The sequence below is a fragment of the Prionailurus bengalensis genome, chromosome F2 (assembly GCF_016509475.1).
Source record: "Prionailurus bengalensis isolate Pbe53 chromosome F2, Fcat_Pben_1.1_paternal_pri, whole genome shotgun sequence".
NCBI lineage: Eukaryota > Metazoa > Chordata > Mammalia > Carnivora > Felidae > Prionailurus > Prionailurus bengalensis.
Genome location: NC_057353.1, coordinates 71659705 through 71677325, shown reverse-complemented (window position 1 = coordinate 71677325; position 17621 = coordinate 71659705).

The window sequence follows — 17621 nt, the reverse complement described above, 5'->3', positions numbered from 1 at the left end:
TCCAAACATCTGGCTGGTTTCAATCAATGAGGCTCTAAACACGCCGCTCCTGGGGCTACGGTGGTAGTGGCAGGAGAGCCGGATTAGGATGCAGATCCGATCCAGTAATAAGCAATATAAGTAATAAGCCCAGAGTTCTTTTGTTCATGAAAACTTAGATTTATGCTACCAAGCCTGGGCTGGAGGGAGGAAAAAAAGGAAAACAAAGCCTTGCTCAGTCGCCTAAGGGGCTGACAAGCAAGCCTAGTAAAGTGGGGAATGTCTGCTACGTCCCCCAAACCAAAATTCTACTTAGTGACTTCAAGAGGACAGAATCGGGGCAGGAATTAGATATCCAGAGCAGGGGAAGCAGGTCTGTTCTGAGAGAGGGCATAACAGTAAGTTCTTTTATTTGAGTGGTACTTTATAGTTAACAAAATGTTTTCCACACACGTGGAGAGAGGGGAATGAGCAGGGAGTCTACGGCCAAACCACTGGGTTCAAATGCAGCTCTTCCCCAATTATAAGCCGAGTGAAATTGAGCAAGTCACTTCCCTGTTGGGTAATTTTCCTGGGAATGATAAATGCTGCTACTACCTTCCTGTTAGGACTTTTGTAAGGATTAAATAAGATAATGCATATAAGGTGTGTTTAGAGCATGCCTGCTACATAATAAATGCCACTTAAGTGTTTGCCATTACTGTTTTATTTGTTCTTTACACGTGGCCTGAAAAGAAAGTAGACGTTATCTCCGTTGGAAAAAACAGAAGCTCAAAGTGGTTAAGAAGTTTATTCAAGATTATCCCAGTTAATAAGATACAGAGCTAGGGCCCAAACCCGGTTTCCATGCTTTTCTTCAGTCTCTCATCCTTCCATTTATTTATTCCTTCATTCATTGTGAATGTGCCAGCCACTCTGTTAGGAACCCGGAGATGAAATTTGACACAGATGTTTCCTGAAGGACCTCAGAGGCTAATGATTACTGCAAAACACCTGATATTAAGGCATTGTTCGGGGAAACCTATAAGTGAGTTTGGGGGAAATTTTCAATTACTAGTAAGCTTTCCTAGATGTTACTAAGCCAAGCATTCTCAAACTTGTTCAAGTCTTGGAATAAATATCAGTCAGCCCTCCCGCTGCGGGTTGAGATGATAAAGCACGTCCCAATCTTACTTGAGCATTGTGTCCTTTTTTCCTTTTTAATGTTTTTATTTGTTTCTGAGACAGAGAGAGACCGAGCATGAGCAGGGGAGGGGCAGAGAGAGGGGGAGACACAGAATCCGAAGCAGGCTCCAGGCTCCGAGCTGTCAGCACAGAGCCCGATGCGGGGCTTGAACTCAGCGGCCGTGAGATCATGACCTGAGCTGAAGTCGGACGCTTAACCGACTGAGCCACCCGGGTGCCCTGCATCCTTTTTTCTGAGAATACTGATAACATCCTACAGATAGCCTGCAAGACACCGCCGTGGGAAATGACCTTGTTTTTTGGGATTTTTAAAAAATTGGCTTACATTTTTCCTGCTAGCTGTGCCTGAGGAAGGGAAGTCGGCAGTGATTGACATAGCGGGCCTGTAGCTGTATCCTGCCCAGACATGGGTAAAGGCGACTGGATGTTTGTCAGTGTTGAGGGTCTGTGAGCTGTGAGTGTATACTAAAACCAGCCATCTGATGAATTTTTAAAAAGAGTTATTAAATGCCTCTTACATGCTAAATATTGTTCTAGGCTCTGCGGAAACCAGCGAGTAAGCCAGACAAGGCCTGTCCTCTCACAGAACTTCTATTTTAGTGGAGTGACAGATAATTAAAAAAATAAACACAATAATCTAAAATAGTAATATATGCTATAAAGGCTGGAAAAGAATGCTATTACTGCTACTGCTAAAATGTTAATAGTGATAATTATAGCCAACAAGAGAGAGATAACTATAGAATAAGCAGCAGTTCATTCTTCATTCACTTATCACAAGTCTTTTGTCAGCTGTTAATAGGAGAACCTATTAACAGCTCTTAGACTAGTTTTATGTAGGCTATGCTTTGGAAAACATTGGTATTCATTTCAAGCAAACAGTCCTCAAGTATGGCTTTCAGCATGCCTGCCCGTAACATTTACAGGGCCCAGGACAAGAGTACAAATAGAGGCCCACATACCAGGTGTCTAAATATTTAAATGTTACAACCCAAGTTAATGAACTTTTAAATCTATCTTCCTACCTTGACAAATACAATGTCATAACAATCTGGAAGGCCAGGTTTGGATTTGGAACACTTAGCATCTTGGATTTTTGCTCTGGAAGGTGGTAGCCTGGGGAGAATTAGCTCCTGAGAACCACCCTGTTTCTTGTTTCATCCCCACAAACAGTAAGCAGCTTTGCACAAAAGATGTGGGCCCTGGCCACGAACAGCCGTCCCTTGAATGTCACTTGACATGGGTCTCAGGAAGTATGTTGCAGAAATTGCAGAGTTCTGGGGGTCCAGCAAACAAAGAAACATATAGTACAGATATAATGATTCCGTTATTTTCAAAGTCACTTCCAACTCTAACATTGCAGGCTTAGGTTTCAGTACTGGAATTGGATGATCTGAAACCTGTAAAATATTGATATTGGGTACAATGTATTGATATCCATGTACAAGATGTTTTGTCTGGAAAGAAGCATGTCTTGGTGGAACTTCCAGATAATGGCATAGGAAACAAAGAATTGCGAAATATATAGATATGTCTTGGCAATAATAATATTAATTGATCACATAAGGTTCTCAAATCCAAACAGATGTCAAAACTTCAGAGCAGGTGAGAGTAACCAAGTTCAGAATTACAGGCAAAACATTTCCCTTCCTGGGACTTCAGTTTCCCCTGTGAAAATTGCAAGTTTTGGATTCTAAATTCCTTTCTAGCACATTCTTCTATGATTTTATGATGTGATCTGCAAGAGATTTTCTCTTGAATAGAAAGCAGGGATATTTATTAAGGGGAAGGGTCTGCACAATGAGATGTTTACCAAGAGCAATAATTATATATTATGTTCCAGTTCTTTACAGCTTATGTAAAAGGTTTTTGAATGCATTATCTCATTGAATTTTCATTCCCAGTCTGCAATGCTGGTATTTTTTTTTCTCCATTTGCCACTGAAGAAAACGATAAGTGAATTACCCACAATCTCTCAGCCTCTGAGTGGCAGAGCTAGGTCTCAAATGCATATTATGGCCTTTAATTTTAAAGTGGGTGTGCAGGTTTTAAACCACTGCATTCGGGAAAAATGGTCTTGCAGGTGTGAAATCCATTCTTTCTGAAGGAAGGGAGGGATAAAACCCAGCAAGCATAGACACGTCTCCTATGACTCATTAGTCAACTTAAAGAGAACCTTTACTGCAGACAGGAAAGCATTATTGCTGCTGCTTACCAGCCCGACACACATGATGCTCATGCTCTCGCTGCGGCATTGTCTCGTTTTGCCCTAGACATCTAGGCTCTGGAATAATGCAGCCAGTGGGACACTTTGCCAGCACATATGTTGTAAAATGCTTAGAAGCTGAGAGTGTGTCTCTGAGTTGCGCCTCTGTTTCCATCTCTTAAACAGATTGTGTGCGCAGCCTGGCCCGTTGCCCGTGGCATTCTACCTGCCGCAACGGGAAAGGCAGAGTCTAAAAGGGGAAGAAAGGGAAGCTCCATTGTACAGAATACTGTCCCGCGTGCATGCTCTGAGAGATTCACGCCAGGCAGAGAACACAAAATACTCCAACAAATTAGCGTCGATGGTGAGTGGTGAAAATGGAAGAGGGGGACATATTGCAGGAAGCACTAAATGCACAAAGCATTACAAAGGAAGCGGACCGGATTTGCACATTCACTGGGAAGGAGTCAAATGAAAGACAGTAAATCAGAACAGGAGGAGGGAAGACTGCTAAGTTAATCAAACGGAAACACACATTTTTAGGGAGAAAATCTTGTTTGTGTTCATCCACAAATGATGGCTGACAGGGACATATCTGCGTCCCCACCACACTGCTTCTTGGCAGTCAGTGCACGTGGATCTATCTTTTTCTGCTCCTTCCCTTAGTATCTGTATGACCGTGGGTCACTTAATTAAACTTTTAGGTCTTACTTTGTTTGTAAAAATGGGGATGATTAGGTTTTTTTGTGATTATCGTGTCCTGCATTAAATGCAAACTGGCTTAGGTCAGTGTTTGGAACGTAGTAGGTGTTTAACTGCATTACAGTAGCTGCCATAATCAGAATCACCATCATTAATTTTTATTTCCATAATTTTTTTAAGTTCATTTATTTTGAGAGAGAAAAAGAGTGTGTGTGCACATAGTGGGAAGGGGCAGAGAGACGGAGAGAGAAAGAGAGAGAGAGAGAGAGAGAGAGAGAGAGAGAGAGAGAGAGAACTCCAAGCAGGCTCCACACTGTCAGCACAGAGCCTGACATAGGGGCTTGATCTCATGAACCATGAGATCATGACCTGAGCTGAAATCAAGAGTCAAACAGCTAACCGACTGAGCCACCCAGGTGCCCCTATATTTCCATCCTTAATAAGTAACACAGCATCTTCAGTGGATGTTGAATGCACTTGTTACTTTTTTTTTTTTGAACGTTTATTTATTTTTGGGACAGAGAGAGACAGAGCATGAACGGGGGAGGGGCAGAGAGAGAGGGAGACACAGAATCGGAAACAGGCTCCAGGCTCTGAGCCATCAGCCCAGAGCCTGACGCGGGGCTCGAACTCACGGACCGCGAGATCGTGACCTGGCTGAAGTCGGATGCTTAACCGACTGCGCCACCCAGGCGCCCCTGCACTTGTTACATTTTTTAAGATCAGATTTAGTGGGGAAGAATTTTCATACAAAAAAACACACTCACTGCAAGTATAAACTTCAATTATTTAAAAATATTTTTTAATGTTTATTTATTTTTGAGAGAGAGGGACAGAGCATGAGCAGGGGAGGGGCAGAGAGAGAGAGAGGGAGAAAGAGGGAGGAAGACACAGAATCTGAAGCAGGTTTCAGTCTCTGAGCTGTCAGCACAGAGCTGGATGTGGGGCTTGAACCCACGAACCATGAGATCATGTCCTGAACTGAAACCAGGTGCCCCTAAACTTCAATTACTTTTGATAAATATATACACTCCCATAATCACCACTATGATGAAAATAGAGGATTTCTTATATCCTGAAGTGTTCTCTGATGTCCCTTGCCAGTCACTACCCCTCAACTCGCAGCCAGGCGGTTACTCATCTGATTTCTGTCACTGTAGTGTATTGTACCTTTGTTATTTCCTTTTTATTTTTATTTTTTTTAATTTTTTTTTCAACGTTTATTTATTTTTGGGACAGAGAGAGACAGAGCATGAGCAGGGGAGGGGCAGAGAGAGAGTGAGACACAGAATCAGAAACAGGCTCCAGGCTCCGAGCCATCAGCCCAGAGCCTGACGCGGGGCTTGAACTCACGGACCGCGAGATCGTGACCTGGCTGAAGTCGGACGCTTAACCGACTGCGCCACCCAGGCGCCCCTGTTATTTCCTTTTTTAAAAAAACTTATTTCAGGTTTAATTTATACTTTTTTATCTAGCTCTTTCGTGTGTACATTTAGATAGGTGACTTTAGTACTTTCTTCCAATACTACCGTTTAAAGCTAATGTTTTTTCCCTTGAAGCACTACTTTAGATGCATCTCAAAAATTTGATATGTTTTAATTTTCATCTAGTTTAAAATATCTTATAATTTACCTTTTTCTTTATTCTTCAATCTGTGGTTGTTGTTTGTTTGTTTTGTTTTAGTAATGCACTGTTTATTTCCCAAACACATGGGGATTTTTTTTAAGTTTTATTTTAATTCCAGTTAACATACAGGGTGATATTAGTTTCAGGTGTACAATATATTGATTCAACAATTCCATACATCACCCAGTGCTCATCAGGACAAGTGTACTATCTAGTCCCCATCACCTATTTGTTCCATTACCTCCCCCGCTCCCACCTCCCCTCTGGTAACCATCACTTTGTTTTCTATAGTTGCTAGAGTCTGTTTCTTGGTTCATGGCTTTTTTTTTCTTTTTTCTGCCTTCGTTTGTTTTGTTTCTCTTTTTTTGATGTTTACTTATTTTAAGAGAAAGAGCCAGCACGAGTGGGGGAGGGGCAGAGAGAGAGGGAGAGAGAGAGAATCCCAAGCAGACCCCACACTCAGTGCAGAGCCTGATACAGGGTTTGATGGATTATAACCTGAGCCCGAATCAAGAGCCAGGCACACAACTGACCGAGCCACCCAGGTGCCCCTCATTTGTTTTGTTTCTTAAATTCTACATATGAGTGAAATCATGTGGTAGTTATCTTTCTCTGGCTGACTTATTTCACTTAGCATAATGCCCTCTAGATGAATCCATGTTGTTGCAAATGACAAGATTTCATTCTTTTTTATGGCCGAGTAATAATCCATTGTGTATATCTGCTACGTCTTCCTTATCCATTCGTCATTTATCCATGGACACTTGGGCTGTTTCAATAGTCTGGCTATTGTTGATAATGCTGCTGTAAATATCAGAGTGCGTGTATCTCCTCAGGCAAGGAAAACAAAAGCTCGAACTCACGAATGGTGAGATCATGACCTGAGCTCAAGTCAGCCACTTAACCCACCGAACCACCCAGGCACCCCTAGTTGTGAGGTTTCTGAAAGGAGCATCTGCTCCTAACTGAATGTCAGTGGTAATGCAGAGGGGAATGAATAAGCTGCCAGGTCCCAGAGACCTGAGCTTAGTTAACTTTTCATCTCAAGCCTCTGTTTGGGCCCACAGTGCTTAGGAATAAAATGTAGGTCTTAGAGTAAAGCACCCCAAGATCCACATCTCATGTACTAAGTATTCAACCACGACTTACAGCTTCTTTTCTCTAAGCTCTGGTTGCCTTCTGCATGATAAGGAACATACTCATCTCTGAAGGTTTTGATATAAGTACAGCACTTAAGAAAATTCCATATAAAATGGCAACGGCCCCACTAGTTGGCCCCCAAACAAAAGATGGGCCCAGGATTACGTTTAGATGGGCAGACAGTTTAGTACAATGTTAAACTTTAGGAGTCAGGCGGATGTGGGTTTGAATCCCCATTCTGCCACGTGCAGTGTTGTGACATGGAGAAGTTGCTTAACCTCTGAATAGAAGTCAGAATTGACTGGATTGTGCCCGGTAGTGGACACGCTGATGCATTTCCCAGATCCCTTTTTAGGACTGAAGAGCTTATTTTTCCAGCTGCTGGGAGTGGTCACGGCTGATGGCCCTCAGCTATCAGACCTCTCCAGGATTTGCCCTTGGCTGGAAGTCACCTCACCCAACATCACAACTTCCTCCTGGGGGCAGCTTTCATTTCACTGACTAACTGGTTTGAAGGCATAAAGCTGTGGGCCCCCGTCTCCCATTTTGGACAACTGTAAGAGATCATTACAACTTCAGAACTTCTGGTGAGTCAGCTGCGCCCTCGTGGTGGCTGGATCGTAGCCCGTCGGCTCTCACCGCCCGGTTCTGATTCTTCCCCTTGTCCCACAGGTTTATTTCGAGAGCATTCCCCAACTAGTGTCCTGCACGCCAACCTCGTTCTCAGACGCTTTCCAAGAAAGCAGACCTGTAAATGACCCCCAGATCGGAGCAGCTAAACGGAAGTATTCATCTACGTAGTTCACCAGAGGGTTTTCCTCCACATGGTCACTTGGTGATTTAGGCTGATGAGGTTCTGTCTTTGTCCCGTGGTATCTGGAATAAACGGACTCCAGTTATAAGTCTCTCCGGAGCTGGAGGAGCTTCTGTGAACTGGCCTGAAGGGACCGTGATCCTTCCACACAGACCCAGGGCAGGCTGGGAACAAGTAGAGTCCACAGGCACGTCAGTGGTCAGCTTGAGATGGACTCTTCTAGGGTGACAGAGGTCATAAATCGGTAGGAGCGGAGGGTCAGGGAAGTGTTTTTCTTTTAATTTGTAAAATTTTTGTTTTTTGCCACATTGAGCCATTCTTCTAACATTTTTAGGGGTTTTGCCGTATTTTCATGTCTCCCTAAATAGTTATTATTTAAAGAAATATCCTTATATTTATAAGAGTACTGTGAAAAGAAGACCAGAATTATTCTGTGAAGGTATGACTTAAAAAAAATACATACCTAATATCAATAAAGTCAGTATGTTCGAACTAGAAGATGTTCTCTGCTAGAAGAGTCTGAGCGTTAAGCACACTGTTAAAAAATGATTAGCGGGGTGTCTGGGTGGCTCAGTTGGTCAAGTGTCCGACTCTTGATTTCAGTTCGGGTCATGATCTCATGGTCCTGAGATCCAGCCCTGTGTCAGGTTGGGTGTGGAGCCTGCTTAAGATTCTCTTTCCCTCTCTCCACCCCTCCTGCATGCAAGTGCATGCTCTCTCTCTCTCTCTCTCTCTCTCTCTCTCTCTCCAAAAAAAAAAAAAAAAAATAGTTGATTAGCAAATAACAGAGAGGTAAGATAGCACTAGTTCCCAACTCATACTTTCTTCTTAGCAACTGGGAGAACTGAGGGGGGAATGATGTTACTGCTGTGTTATTCAAGGTATTCTCATGTGGTCCTGGCATTCTTGTGCACCCCTAACATTAGCAATCCCAAATTTTGAGCAATGCAAAACCAAGGATCTGAACCAATGTCCACATATGACATCTTTTTTTGAGAAGTATAGGGTCTTCTTTTTTCCCAGTTTTATAGATATGTAATTGAAATATAACATTATGTAAGTTTAAGATATACAGTGTGATGATCTGATACACATACATATTACAAAATAATTGCTGCAATAAATAAAGTTAGTTAACATGTCAATCACCTCACCTAATTACCTTTGTTTTTATGTGTGTGTGGTGACAGTATTGAAGACTCTCTGACCAAAATCTGTAAAGACCAAACTCAACACCCGAAAAAACAAATAATCCAGTGAAGAAATGGACAGAAGACATGAATAATCACTTTTCCAAAGAAGACATCCAGATGGCCAACAGACACATGAAAAGATGCTCAACATCACTCATCATCAGGAAAATACAAATCAAAACCACATTGAGATACCACCTCACATCAGTCAGAGTGACTAAAATTAACAACTCAGGAAAAAACAGATGCTGGCAAGGACGTGGAGAAACGGGAACCCTCTTGCACTGTTGGTGGGAATGCAAACTGGTGCAGCTGCTCTGGAAAACAGTGTGGAGGTTCCTCAAAAAATTAAAAATAGAATTACCCTATGACCCAGAAATTACACTACTAGGAATTTATCCAAAGGATACAGGAGTGCTGAGGCACTCCTTTGAGGCACCAAGGGGCACATGCACCCCAGTGTTTATAGCAGTGCTATCAACAATAGACAAATTATGGAAAGAGCCCAAATGTCCATCAATTGATGGGTGGATAAAGTGTGTGTGTGTTTATGTAGATATATACATATATATATATATATATATATATATATACACATGTATGTGTATATGTATGTATATATATGTATGTGTATATATGTGTATACATACATGTATGTGTATATATGTGTATATATACACATATATATGTATATATATACATGTATGTGTATATACATTCTTATATACATATATATTCTTATTTATACATATATATGTATATATATATGCTTATATATATACTTATATATATACACACATATATATACACTTATACACACCACACACACATATATATATTTATACTTATTTGTATATACACATATACGCACAATGGAATACTATTTGGTGATGAAAAAGTATGAAATCTTGCTATTTGCACAACATGGATGGGACTGGAGGGTATTATGCTAAGCGAATAAATCAGTCAGAGCAAGATATCATACAATTTCACTCATGTGGAATTTGAGAAATTTAACAGATGATCATGGGGGAGGGGCAGAAAAAATAAGACAAAACACAGGGAGGGAGGCAAACCATAAGAGACTCTTAAATACAGAGAACAAACTGAGGGTTGATGGGGGTGGGGTAAATGGGAGATGAGCATTAAGCAGGGCACTTGTTGAGATGAGCACTGGGTGTTATATGTAAGTGATGAATCACTGGAATCTATTCCTGAAGCCAAGACTACACTGCATGTTAGCTAAATTGAGAATAAAAGAAAAGACTCTCGGAGCAACTTTCAAATATATAATTAAGTATTGTTAACTATAGCCACCACGCTATGCATTAGATCCCCAGAACTTATTCGTGTTACAGCTGAAAGTCTGTGTGCCCTGTCTGTGTGCCAACATCTCCCCATTTCCCCCATCGCCCACCCCTGGCAACCACCATTTTACTCTCTGTTTCTATAAGTTCAGCGTTTTCACATTCCACATGTAAGTGAGATCATGCAGTATTTGTCTTTCTCTCTTATTTCATTTAGCATAATGCCCTCCACATTCATCCGTGTGCAGCAAATGGCAGGAGTTCCTTCTTATGCCTGCATACTTTCCAGTGTGCGCATGCGCGCGTGTGTGTGTGCCATGTTTTTTTATCCGTTCATTTGTTGATGGATACTTAGGTTGTTTCCCTGTTTCCATGACTTGGTTATTGTGAATAATACTGCAGCGAACACGGGAGGGCATCCAGCAATCCCACTTCTGGGCATACATCTAAAGGGAATGAAATCATGATCTTGAAGAGGTATCTGCACCTCCATGCTCAATGCGGCATTATTCACATCTATTACAGTGTAAACTTTTCCAGAAAAGTGGTGCTTCATAGGGGTGAGCAGACAGAAGCAATAGATTCTAATGAACTTGGATCTGAGGCCACAGAATCCTATTAACATCATCAGCACCTACTTCACCCAGAGCAAACTCTTGAAGCTTGCTGGAAACTGCACAGAATGTATCTGCTCTCTGAACACTTCCTGTTTGTTGTCTTTTTCCTATGCTGGGTCTGCTCTCATTTTGCCCCATTTCTTTATTATCTTGTTAATTTCTCCCTCCCTCATTCCAGGTCAGCATCTCAATTTGCCCTGTTGTGCTTTGCATTGGCATAGGAATCTGGGTCCCATCCTCTGCTTGGGGCTAGCACTGAGCAGCGTCTCCTTCAAATATGCATGCAGGAATGTGTCCTGAAACTCTTTGGAAAGATAAAAAAAAACTTCCCGAACTCAGTGGGCTTTGTACAGCTTTGTACAGTTTTGAGAGCTCATACATGTGTGTATACAAAAGAAGCTGTATCCGCAGGGAGGAATAAAAACAATCCTTTAGTGGAGAAATCTAATAAAAATTAAGTGATTTTCCCTTATTCTTCCAGGCATTTAAGGAACTTGACTTTCAGAAAGACAGTGCTTTTTGGACCTGAAGTTAACACTTTCCTCCTTGGTTAATGCTGCCCTGTTCTGAACTTCTCTGTTCAAAGGTTGGCACGAAGACAGCTACTGAGGTAAGTAAGGGTGAGGTGCGACCAATCACCACCAGCTTGTGATCTATTATTAAAACTGATGGCTTGTTATAGTCCCAGGGCAAGGATTCTTATGACTAATATGAGGAGAAGGATGACACAATAAAAGGGAAGGAACAGAAAGGAGAGGGAGGAGAGAGAAGGGGAAAGGGAATGGACGTTGAATATACAGATGCTCCAGTCAGGTTGTCTCAGGGCATTTCAGTGGAGAATGTAGAAGCCTTATAGGCCTGGATGACTGGGTGTCATGAAAACTGTTCCTACTTTTCCTTCCTTAAAAAGAAAATGGCTTTATATTTCCCTGATGATGAGTGATGTTGAACATTTTTTCATGTGTTGGTTGGCCATCTGGATGTCTTCTCTGGAGAAGTGTCTATTCTTGTCTTTTGCCCATTTCTTCACTGGATTATTTGTTTTTTGGGTGTTGAGTTTGGTAAGTTCTTTGTAGATTTTGGATACTAACCCTTTATCTGATATGTCATTTGCAAATATCTTCTCCCATTCTGTTGGTTGCCTTTTAGTTTTGCTGATTGTTTCCTTTGCTGTTCAGAAGCTTTTTATTTTGATGAGGTCCCAGTAGTTCATTTTTGCTTTTGTTTCCCTTGCCTCCAGAGATGTGTTGAGTAAGAAATTGCTGCGGAAATCATTGCTTCCCTATATACTAACTAATTTGGATGTAAATTAAAAAAAATAAAGTTAAAAAAAAGAAAAGTGGCTTTGTTTTGACTATATAAGTGTTTTATTTTAAATTTTTTTAAATGTTTACTTATTTTTGAGAGAGAGACAGAGACAGAATACGAGTTGGGGAGGGGCAGAGAGAGGGGGAGACACAGAATCTGAAGCAGGCTCCAGGCTCCAAGCTGTCAGCACAGAGCCTGACACGGGGCTCAAACCCGCAAGCCATGAGATCATGACCTGAGCTGAAGTTGGACACTTAACTGATTGAGCCACCCAGGTGCCCCTTGACTATGTAAGTGTTTAAAAGAAAGAGAAACAATTTTCAAAAATTCAGAAGTTGTTTTTAAAATTAAAAAGGAATAAGATAATAAGCCCTCATAGTTGTGCTGGTGTTAGATAATAGCCGCTCAGTCTTGGGGTGCCCCGTTTACCTCTTCACATTATTTTCACCATGCTGTAGGCACCATGACGTTAGGGACCATGTCTGCATAATTTATTGGCCTATCTTCAATGGTTAGAACAGTGCCTTACACAAAACAGATGATACACTTTTTGTTGTTGTTGTTGTTGTTGTTGTTGTTGTTGGAAGAGACAATGAATATATGTGCATATAAATTGTATTTTACAAAAATGAGTTTATATGATACTTAAAAGAATTGCAACCTAATCTTTTCACTTAATAATGTATTGTATACATTTTGCCATATCAATAAGTGAACATTTACACTGTTTTTTTTAGGCACTCCAGAGTGGTCTACATTTTGCCTCCACGAACATATAATACTTTATTAAAGCAATCCTTCATTGATATATATTAGAGTTATTTCCATTTTTCATTGTTACGAACAATATTTCACTAAATATTTTTTGAAAATACTTTAGCTATTTTCTGATTACTTGCTTGGGATAAATTCCTAGAAGTAGAATTGCAGGATATAAATCATATATTTTTATGGCATTTAATTTATATTTCCAAATAGCCTTTCAGGAAGATTAGACCAATTTACTTTTCCACGAGATGCATATTAAAATGTATTTTCTCAATAGTTTTGATAAAAAAAAGATAGGCATTGCCCATCTTTTAAAATACACATTTTTATGACTACTGTTAAATTACGACTTTCTTTTTAATCTGTTCCACTTTCTTCTTTCCTTTTTTCTTGCTATTTGCATTTCTGTATTTTTTTTAACTGTTCACTTATTTATTTTGAGAGACAGAGAGAAAGAAAGAATCCCAAGCAGGCTCCGTGTTGTCAGTGCAGAGCCCAACTCACAGTTCAAGCTCACGATCTGTGAGATCATGACCTGAGCTGAATCAAGAATCAGACGCTTAATCAACTGAGCCAACCAGGCGCTTTTCTTTTGTGGTTACCTTTGTATCCTCTTACCTTCCTAAATCCACCTCTCCTTTCCTTACTGATTTTTTAAGAGCTTTCTCTATATTGAGAGCATTAATCTTTATTACAAATAGTTTCCCCACTTCCTGTCGTTTGCTTCTTAGTTCTGTTTATAACAGCGGTAATGATGGGAGGTGATGGCTGCCGGCATTGTTAATTTTGGTGTTGCTGCTTGGCAATGTTGTTTTCTGTTGGTGGCGGTGGAGATTTTAGTAGTAAGGATGGTATTGTGTCATTTTAACCTACAGAAGTTAAATTCTACCACTGGTATTTCCTGCTTTAGTTTCTGCCTTTGGTGCCATTCAAAGAAATTTTTTTTTTTTAAAAGACCATTGCTATCTTAAAACTATATTTAAGAAAATATTTTGTTCTAATGCTTTTATGATCATAGACACATATACACTTACATGTGTTTTAAGTATATATATATTTGAGAGAGAGAGAAAGAGCATGAGTGGGGGAGAGGGGCAGAGGGAGAGAGAGAGAGAGACTGGATCTTAAGCAAGCTCCACCCTCAGCATTCAGTGTGGAGCCTGGTACAGGGCTCAACCCTATAATCCTGGGATCATGACCTGAGCCAAAATCAAGAGTCGGATGCTCAACTCACCAAGCCACCCAGGCACCCCTACTCTCACATGAATTTTAATCCTAATCTGTCTGGAATGAATTTTGTATAAAATGTATAGTAGGTGTCAAAGGATCAGGAGATCATCACTCACTATTATCTCAAATTACAAGACAAGGCTGAATTTATTGCTCCCAATTAGGGAGATCCATTCTGCTGAGGCACGGTGGACCCAACATTACAGGCAGTGCATCTTACGGGTGCTGGGGAAGTGTGTCGTTGGGGCTGGGAGGTGGTTTTAGAGGTATAAGTACACAGACATCTGCATAAGGGAGGTTATCTGGGGGAGACTGCTGTTGACTGACGCTCAGGTGTGTGTTTCTTTGACTGAGTCACTTCCTCATAAGCTGTCTTTCCAAAGCCAGGGACTGCCACTGATTGATTGGCTTGACCAAGTAGGTCCATTGAGGGGAGTTGTTGATAAATTCAACGGGTTTAAAAGCAGTTCTGATGGTTACCTGTTACCATGGCTACAGACAAATCAGTCCTTTCCCATGATTCTGGGAACGTTATAGTTTTCCGTGGGTATCTAATTTTTTTTTTTCCTAAGCGATGGAAAAGGGGAAAGAGATTGTGTTTTAATATGTTTATTGCTTTCATTTTGTTTTGCAATGTGATTTTTTAAGTTTATTTATTTTGAGAGAGAGAGAGAGAGAGAGAGAGAGAGAGAGAGAGAGAAAGCAGGGGAGGGACAGAGAGAAAGGGAGGGAGAGAGAATCCCAAACAGATTCCATGCTGTTAGCACAGAGCCCGATGTGGAGCTTGAACTCACGAACCATGAGATCATGACCTGAGCCTAAATCAAGAGTTGGATGCTTAACCGACTGAGCCACCCAGGTGCCCCTAATGTATTTATTTCTTTTTACAGTGTGAATTCATGGAGGTTAGGAGCTCGTTTCCTCTACTCTTTACTCCCAACCCTGTAGCATACAAATATTTAATAAGTTAAACTCCGGGAACCAGTGTCTCAAGCACCTACCTGGGCCGTGGCCATAAACAGCCAGTGATTTTGGTATCTTTTGATTTTTGCTTTTTGGTACCGGGAAGACCTCCAAAAATCATCAGCAAGCACTGCTTCACATTGCCAGTGACACTCACATTTATATTTGAGAAGGCATAATTGATAAGAATCAGAAACATTAATACTGAGGCCTTCTATCAGCATAACAGCCAATATTAATTAGTACTTGTCATGGCATTCAGTACTGCCCGCCCCTGCACCCGTCCCCCCTGCATGTGTCCCCCCGGACACCCATTAAGTCCTTTCTATGGCCTACTTCGGGAGATCTTCACAATAATCTTTTGAGAGACTTCTTATAGGAATAAGAAGAAATTCCTTTTCCAGATAAGGAATCAATGTTCAGAGAAGCAATCAGTGAGTTACATGGGACTGGGGTGAGGGGAGGATGGGTCTGGTATTTATTTAATAAACAATATAAAACACAGTTATTCAAGATACGTAGATGTGTTTTTCAACCTGCACTATCTCATGTTGACCTTCTATAAATGAGAAGGATTTAAATTTGGCGAACACCAGGGAACTAATGTTAACAGGCACTGTGTGCCAGGCACTGATAACATAATTTCATCTTCACATTAGCCCTGTTTGGTGGCTGTTATCACTACCCCCTTTATGCAGAACCTGAGGCCCAGAGAAATCAAGTAGATCACCAAAGATACACAGTTGGTAAATGGACGAGCCAGGACTCTAAACACGATGATGGTGTTTAGTTCCAGTGACTCAATTATGTTGTCCTGTGGCTAAAACTAAGTGGTCCATATACTCTGACATTCCATGAACCGATCTAACTACAAGCTGTCTTACTTAGGAGAATTCTAGAAATGGGTCCAAAACTCTTATTATCTTTCTTTTCAGAAATTTAACCTGTAATCTGGGTTTGGCTAATTCAAGCAAGTTTTGTGACTAATCTGGTATCCACTTCTGTGAAACCTGATCCCTCATAGTGTTGCTTTGATTCCTATAAAGAGGGTAATGGCTTTTCCAATTCAGTGTTGTATTATTTTCTGACTCTCTCATGGCCCTGGGGTAATTAATCACTGGATGTTAAAGCAGAAGGAGGTTGTGATGAGTCTGCAGGAGCAGCCTACGCTAAGGGGGGCAGGAACAAGGCCATTAACAGGGTCTTCCCAGGAGGAGAAGCAGAAAGCCTTGTGGCTCTGGGGATTTCCCACATCCTCATTTCAGTCTTCCAAGTAATCGCTGATTGATTCTTGATGACTACAGTTTATTCCAATAAATGCCATACTTTGCCAGATGGCATATTGCAATCAAGAAAAATGACACTAAAAGGCAGTCTAATAATATCGTGGTAACCACTAATTTCAGCTAGGTTTTCACTCTGGAACACCTATACTTTGTGGGATTTCATTCACCCAAATAAGTCTAATTCTCATGAAGTCTTTTAGAATAAAGGCGATAGTTAAGTTTGGGAGGACAAATAGGTGAGATTATCATTAGTGGTAAGTATAAGCTACATATCTCAAGGTGATCACAGAATGGCTTTTGTTCTCCACTGAGACTCTGTCACCTAGAATGAGCACTTGTTGAATGAAAGAAGGAATGAGGGTCAGGTACTGAGAGTCCTTTCCAGAATTAGTAGGTCTCTCATCCATGTAGACCCTTGACAGTTTGATATTTCAGACCCTCCTGAGTGAAGAGAAATAAACATAAACATATTTCTGCACTCACAGGCCTTAAAATTTAGTGAACAGAAGAAACGGTATAAAAATACGGGGGAAAATTTTGAAGAACGTTCACGAAATTAGACGATCAGTCAACTAGATCTTAGCCTTTAAAGCAGGTGCATGAGAGATGAAGCTGAGGAGATGAGATGGTCAGATCATAAAGGCGTTCCTAGCCACATGCTGAATGATAGTGAATAGATGAGCTATAGATGTCAAGGAAGCCAGGTAAGGGCATTGAGCAGGGAGAATAAAAATATGGAGAGTGCCAAACCTTTTTATCTCACTTCGGGAAATAAGGGACGGATGAGATTGTAGGATTCTGGCCTTGGAGGATCGGGAACCTCAGGGTCACTAACCGTGTTGCAGCTGAGTCACCTTCCCTGTCTTCACATTCATAATCTCTTGCAGTTCTGTGAGGAGGTAAAGGGAGAGCACTGTTATCCCATTGGGCCAAGTAAGAGGCTGTATCTCTGGTCGGTTCATCATATAGCCAAGGTTAATTAAGTGCTGTATTGGTTTTGTAGCTGAAGCAGACCTCTGGCCTTCCGCCATGGTGTATTGCCTTTTCCACTGTGTTTACAATGTGGGTTTTCAAAGGCCCATGCAAAGCCAAGGATTTCTATGAAAAGTTTATTCTTTTCTCTATTTCAGTCCTCCAAATGACACAGTCTTTCATCCCCAACTGCCCAGGCTGTTCTTAACAATACTTTCCCATGTTACCAATGACAGCAACTTGTGGAGTGAGAAGTCTCCCTGTGTGATGTGATGTAATGTAAGGAGGTTCTGAAAAGATGCCACTGTCCTTAGAAGTCTTCCCA